Source organism: Perca flavescens, chromosome 2, assembly GCF_004354835.1.
Source record: "Perca flavescens isolate YP-PL-M2 chromosome 2, PFLA_1.0, whole genome shotgun sequence".
In the NCBI taxonomy this organism is placed as follows: domain Eukaryota; kingdom Metazoa; phylum Chordata; class Actinopteri; order Perciformes; family Percidae; genus Perca; species Perca flavescens.
This window is the reverse complement of record NC_041332.1, coordinates 19,085,459-19,092,669: the sequence shown is the minus strand read 5'-3', so window position 1 is coordinate 19,092,669 and position 7,211 is coordinate 19,085,459. Positions and strand designations below refer to the sequence as shown.

Here is a 7,211-nt window from a genome sequence, read left to right as displayed (position 1 = left end):
AGGTGATGATCTGCTGGGCAGTGAGGGAACAGCAAGGTCTGGCATGACAGAAAATGTTCCAGCAGGAAGATATGGTAAATGGCAGAAAATAGATGCAAATATATCTTAGGTGGCTCTGTCAAAACAAAAAGTCTGAGGGCAGGTACTTTTCATTGGAGATTATGCAGTAAATACCTGAACACAATAAGTGCACATACATCACAGCATAGCTTAGGTGTGCATAGCTTACGTGTGCAGCAGTGCTGTGCCTTAATAATGCACCATGTCATCTTTTCTAATCTGGGGTTAACTAATCCACCTATGTTCCTGATCCAGGCAGAGACAAAAGGTCTCCTCGGCTGTGGTGAGTGGATTGCATTATTCACTATGGATGATTCATGTTAACCCTGCTGTCTTTGGCTGCACAGTGGTGGGCTCTGGAGACCATGTGCACCACCATCATGTTTCTCTCGACTCTGGCTCTAGTACTGCGCCGGCATTTCATCAGCCGAGAAAAAACGTAAGTTGTTGTTTTTGTAAAGCTTGATCCATGCAGGGCAGGTTTTTGCTACTCATTCATGCCCCTTTTTGCTACTGCCATTATATTTTGTTTAACTGGTCATGCTTCCATTCACTGTGAAAATATGTTCTGTAGGTGTATTTTAGATGTAGTAAATCATGTATTTACTTAATTATAATCAAATTCATCATTATAATTAAAGTTGTAAGTCTGATACTATACTAGCAGGGCTGTTGCCAGAATTTTAGAAATACAAGTCCAAACTCCCCTCACAGAATCCAGAACCACACTGTAAATATTATACATCCATGAACCACACCCAGACCACCAAACAAATTTTGTGAGTATTTAAAAATAAATCACAAAATCTCTTTCTTTATTTATTAATTTAACTGTTCAGTGATATTTATATTAAATTGTATGCCTTTACACTATGCTTTATTGCAAGGTATGTAATTGTGAAGATGAATTCTACATTTCTTTTTAAACATTTTTGAAATATTGTCAAACTCAGACCCATATAATATGCATGTAATCATAGAATGTAAACTCTTCTTTATATCACTATGCATTTACAGAAATATTACAGAGGACATGACCTTGGTGTCCTCAGTAGTAGCTTTGTCCCTGGTTACTAGCCCATCTTTTGTTGTTCTGCTGTCCACTTCAGAGAGAGAGGCTCATGGTTTGTATAAATCCAGAACCTGACTGTTCATCTCAGTGAGAATAAAGGGTGCATTAGTGCTTAAGAAGCAATTACTAACACTTGCTCTTTTTTTGTTGTTGCACACATTTGCAGCACAGCTTTTACATTTTTTTTTTTATAACAAATCAATGGAAATGCATCGAGAAGAGCTTGTTTTATTCATGTAAATCACACAATTATGGCCATTTTGTGATCCATTACAGCTGTAATCAACACCCTCAGACCAGGGCTGTGTACATATGCACTAATTAGGACTACCACACTACGTGGCTGAAATTAATCATTTAATTCAGTGGTAATCCAATTTTTAGATGTGTCTCAGGTGTGGTTTAATGTATACCCTTTCTAGGAAACAAGTCTTTTCTAGATCAAAAACTCCTTCATGATTACAGAAAACAAAATCTTTACTTGTGTCTTCTCTGGCCTTCTACAGTAATGTTATAAGCAGTGTTTAAAACAGCAATGCATCTTCTGTCTGGTCCAGTTTTTACCACTCTGTAACTGGAGGATTAAATGATTTTGCTTTCTTCCGGTTCTCTGAATGTGTGGAGATCTTCATAATGTTTGAGAATAAATTGCTTTAGATGCCAACATTGCAGGTTGTCAAATATTGATCTCTCCACATAATTATGTGTAATGAGGTGCGGCGCCTCAGTTGGAGAGCCACATATAATGCTAGAGCATGGCAAACTAGAGACCACTACATGAATCATTTTCTAAGAGCCCTTCTTGCCTTCAGATACTCAACCCCCCAGGCAGGGTCTGTCCTTGGATCTTTAGCTCATTACAACGTGAATAACACAACGGTTTGGGGCTTGAATTGATTCCAAGGTTGTGTGCTGGGAAAACGAGCTGATTACTGTGAAATGTTTTTGTCTTTCTGGGTTAGCCAGCCTCATATTGAGCTGGATGTTGTTCTTAGCTGACTAGAAACTGGTAAATACTGATTGCAAATGCCAAGATCATTATGTTGGGAGCTGCCGTAACACTGGCAAAAAAGGTGATGCTGGGTTGAGATGCCCTTAATAATGGTTGTTTTACATAAATGCCAGAACAACACTTTAGGTTGGCTCTTGACTGTCAATCATATTTATGACACACAAGGTTACAATGACATGTTGTATGATAATGCCCATAATATGACATTTCAGAGGGAGTTTAATATAAGACTGTGACAGTTAATATAGCTCTGGGATTGAACAAACTGTATGTGATGGATTTAGACTCTATTTTTCTCAGAAGTGCTGTTTTTCTCATAAAGAGATCCAAACATCCAGATAATTTACTTAATTACACAGGTGCATCCAGTAATTACCATGCTTTCGTTTGGACATTGAACTAACATTTAACAAATAATTATACTGTATTCACATGCTGAAAGGTTGAGACATCAATGCAGCATTAAGAAACTGTCCTTGAAAACAAAGACTGATATTTTTTGACGAGAAGAAAAATGGAAAAGGGTTTCCTTTGTTAGAGGATTGGTTATTTTCTATCAGGAATACGATTGTTAAAGGCCAGTAATGAAACAGCCCTGTCGTCTTTTGGATTCTTTCATTACTCAGTGAACAATGCCTTCTTCTAAGAATTACATTTACATACAACTAAATATACGTTGAGGAAACATCAACATATCGACATATGGAAACATTTTCACATTAAACATACTTTTGTACTTTAAAATGTATTGTCACCATTTTTCATTTATTTCCTTTGGATGATTTAGCCCCTTTACATACATGATGAAGTATGATCCACTGTTTTTTCACATAACATAGAAAACATGGTTTATACGGATGCCTTACATTGACCAAGATATGACTTAGCTAAACAAGATGCTTGTGGTGCTTTGAGCTAAACGCTAATGTCATCATGCTAACATTGTCAATAGCTTAGTTTGTTAGCATGCTAACATTAGCTAATTAGCACTAAACACAGAGAACAGCTGAGGCTCATGGGAATGTCACAAGTCACCAAAAGATCTTAGGATTTTATCCAGTATTTTATGGCAAAACATCCAACAGTTTTTGAGCTATTACAGTCTGAATCAAAGGGGCCATCCTGCTAGCATGGCTAAAATTAAAGTTGTCAGTGCTCCCTGGTGGTCAAACTATGTATTCGAGACACTTTCTAAACGTATATCTAATATCTTTGCCGTTTCTGATCTGTGGTATCTCGTTACATCAACTGACATAAAGTAAAAGTTATTAGCAAGGCTCTAATTTCTTAACAATAATGTAACAGTGATTAAAAAATCTAATCAGATGGTAACTTTGTTTTATTTTTAAATTTCTGCAAGTTGTTTTTGAATTTAAACCAGTGGTTGCTTTGGAAGTAAGTAACAACTATTATAACAATGTGTTTTGGAAAATGTTAAGCCGCACACTCAGAAAGAACTTCTTGTTTCTCTTCTTGATAGGATGAAAAGACATCATCAGAGAATAAAATTTGTTTTGTGTGTGCCCACTGAGTAATTATGCACACTAGCTGCACTGCCTTAATAACATGCCAGTTGGTCCAGAAAGTCATAGTGCAGAAAGAAAACAGGGTCTTCATTTCTATTCAAATCATTAAAAGGCCTTTTTTGAAGAGTTTTAAAAATAAGACACAGACAAAACACACACTGACCAACACGTCTATATGACACATAACTCCACTGTCTCTATTTGGCAGCAGATCACTTTCCCTGACTTGCAATGGTAAGAGTTATCCCGCCGTCATCCCTTCACTCGTACACTTCACAAGTGTTTCTCATCATTCTCTCCTTCATCTAATTAATTATAATATATGATGTAACACCCAGTTCTACTCACTGTGACCTCCTCCAACCTCCATCTCTTCCTCCTCTCAGCTTTCCAAAAGACTTGGGGGAGAATGAGGCGCCCTGTGGGCAAAGCAGCAAAGATTTGGAGTGAGGCTCAGTGTGTTGCAAGGCATCCACCTCAGGTAAACAATGATAAATATACCATTTTTCTTATGTCACCAATACTTTCCATGGCCAGGTCTCTTTTACTGTTTTGTAGCAATATGGGATGTCAGAGTCGACCCACAGCGTTTATTTTATTTTATTTATCAGAGCCTTTGTGAGCAGAATTAAAGTCTGACAGCGCTAACAGTTTTATCACTGTTCTGAATAACTGCATCTGAAATAAACTACATTTAGTCAATTTAGATTTTCCCTGTTTTCCAAGAAGGCAGAGTCTTTGTTTAATCTTCTGGGGGCAATTTATATAGGAAGAATCAAAATACGTCAAGCTGTTGATGAAGCTAATTACAGCAGTCTTCCCTCATTGTCTTAGTGGCAGGAAATTAGATAGTAGGCCTATTGTTATTATTATTTCATTCGGTGCAACAATAAAATAATGAGTCTGTACAGTTGACACAGTAATGTTGGTCCAATGGGTGGATACAATGTCTTTACACTGACTTTTATATATAGGTATAAATCCTCTAATTGAGTTTTTGTTTAGTTCATAATAGGAAACTTGATTTGAATTGAAAAGCATTGCAAAGTGTGTCTGTTATTTTGTCCACCCACATTGTCTGTTAAAATATTTTCTATGACTTTAATAAAATAACAGTCTACACACCAATAACAACAGCATAATTGAGGAACATGTAGCTCATGTAACACTGAAACCACATTAAGTCTAAACCAAGAGTGTATTTGTCTCTCCACAGATATTTAGGCAGCCTCCAGCAGGGAGATCAGACTCAGTAGGTACGTAGAAACACAGCTGTGAAAGGTAATCTAGCATTTAAAGGTCTCATGGCATGAACATTCCACTTCATGAGGTTTTTTAACATTAATATGAGTTCCCCCAGCCTGCCTATGGTCCCCCAGTGGCTAGAAATGGCGATAGGTGTAAACCGAGCCCTGGGTATCCTGCTCTGCCTTTGAGAAAATGAAAGCTCAGATGGGCCGATCTGGAATCTTGCTCCTTATGAGGTCATAAGGAGCAAGGTTACCTCCCCTTTCTCTGCTTTGCCCGCCCAGAGAATTTGGCCCACCCATGAGAGAGATACATCATGGCTTTCAAACAAGCAAAGTGGCAGTTGGTCAAGGCCACACCCACATCCTCCACCTTGCCCCCCCTCTCTCCTCCTCACTACAGACACAGAAATGGCACATACTAAGGAAAGCTCATTGTGGGACTGGCTCTAGTGGCTGTAATTCTGCACCAAGGCTGAATTTCGGGAGAGAGACTTCAGATACAGTATTAGGGGACCACTAAGGTCAATATAAAAGCATCCAAAGAGCACCATGTCATGGGACCTTTAAAGGTGTGTGTTTTGTCAGCTTTTATTGGACCAATAATGGGACTGTAGTGTGGCCACACGATCTGCACTGATACCCTGTATCTTACTAGCACAATAGTTTTACCACCTGCTCTGTGTTGCAGAGTATCAGTTTCTAGGCTCAAGTTACATTGTAGGAAACTGTGGTTGATGCTTGAGGTTGGTGTACGTGGTCAACACAGTAACGCGGGCGTTCGAGTCACACTGTGCGGAGGGGACATCATGGCTAGCAGGGCAACTGACGCATGTTTGCCAGAGCACTGGAGGGATGTGCGAGACTGGAGCATAGAGAAGAGACAAAACCACAGAGTAAGACCGTCTCTGACCTCTGAAACACTTATGTCCTACTCACACAGCACCCTGAACATGTTGTGCCCCGGTTTCTAGGAATAGTCTTTCTTACAGCTCTTGCACATTTAACTTTAAACAGACTGAACTCAGAGCTGCATGTTTTCTCCCAGTGCAGTCAATACTAAGTCATTTAGACTAGTCTGTTATGTATTCTTTGTCCAATGCCTCTGGGTATTGTCCAGCAGATCAGTGGATCAAAGTCAGTGATCCTTTACTTATCTTCTAACTGTGTTGCATAAAATGTATTATGTGTTATGTGAGTTAAGAAAATTTTAAAAATGTTTGATCAGCTTGTTAGTGTTATACATTTGTTTATATTGTATAACCCTCTATATTTAGTGTGGGACATCATGTAATGATTGCATTTCTGATTGTCCTTAATACGAACACAAGATCTATACATTAAAAGAGTTTGACACCAGTAGTTCTCCCTGTAGTTCAGCTGATCTGCATCTCCTTAATGCTTTTTGATAGAGTTGACGTTAAACTGACATACAAATCTGTACTAATTATTGTATTAATTTGCTTCTTAATGAAGTCATTAACACAGATGCATTACATAACAGTCATTATGAAGCACCATTACCCCGTGCTGTGCTCAAAGTAATTATAACAGAAAGGACAAACCTGCCTGTTGGCACAAAACCGTCTCCAGCTGGTTGTGAATTTTTCATTTATCTGGCAAGTAAACTTTTTATCCATGCGAGTGCCTGACAGACAGCTGTCATGTTATTCATTAGATGACTTGGTTACCACATGCGTTTTCCAAATAAATACAAAGCCATTATTGCTATTACTAATTTTGTTTTCACTTGTCATATTTCAAAAAAGTCAACGGACAGAACCTGCTGAATGACACACAAACATGTGGACTAAAACAAAACTAAAAATTTGCTGTATTTCAATAAAAATCTCAGCTAATCTGCTGGGAATGTATGTGTGTGTGTGTGTTTGTGTGTGTGTTTTATAGCCTTTTTTATTAATAGAAAATGAAGTCGAGTCAATGTACTTTTTTTTGGGGGGGTTTTGCCTTTAATGGACAGGACAGCTAGGTGAGAGAGAGGGGGAAGACATGCAGGAAATTGTCACAGGTCAGATTTGAACCCTGGACCTCTGCGTCAAGGCATAAACCTCCATGTTAATGTGCGCCTGCTCTACCCACTGAACCAACCCAGCCACAGTACATTTTTAAAACCAAGGCTTTTACCTGTAATTTTATATTTATTTAGAATTGTATTTATTCTATGAAATTTGGTGAATAAGATTATATACAGTATAATATATTATAGATCCTTGGCAACTAGACTAAACAACCTGTCTGTTAAAAGTCCAGTAAAGCTGAGCACTTCCTGTAGC

The 7,211-nt window shown here is 38.2% G+C and overlaps 1 long non-coding RNA gene across 2 annotated transcripts; it reads left to right on the top strand.

The window, feature by feature from the left end:
- LOC114548007 (uncharacterized) lies at positions 1 to 4,927 on the top strand. Of its 2 annotated transcripts, none has more exons than XR_003691307.1 (4): positions 1 to 74; positions 316 to 499; positions 4,057 to 4,151; positions 4,887 to 4,927. It is a non-coding gene; the product is annotated as an uncharacterized LOC114548007 (long non-coding RNA). The 2 variants fall into 2 exon arrangements; XR_003691305.1 differs by having other exon boundaries at positions 11 to 74; positions 408 to 499.
- Positions 4,928 to 7,211: the final 2,284 nt, after the last annotated feature.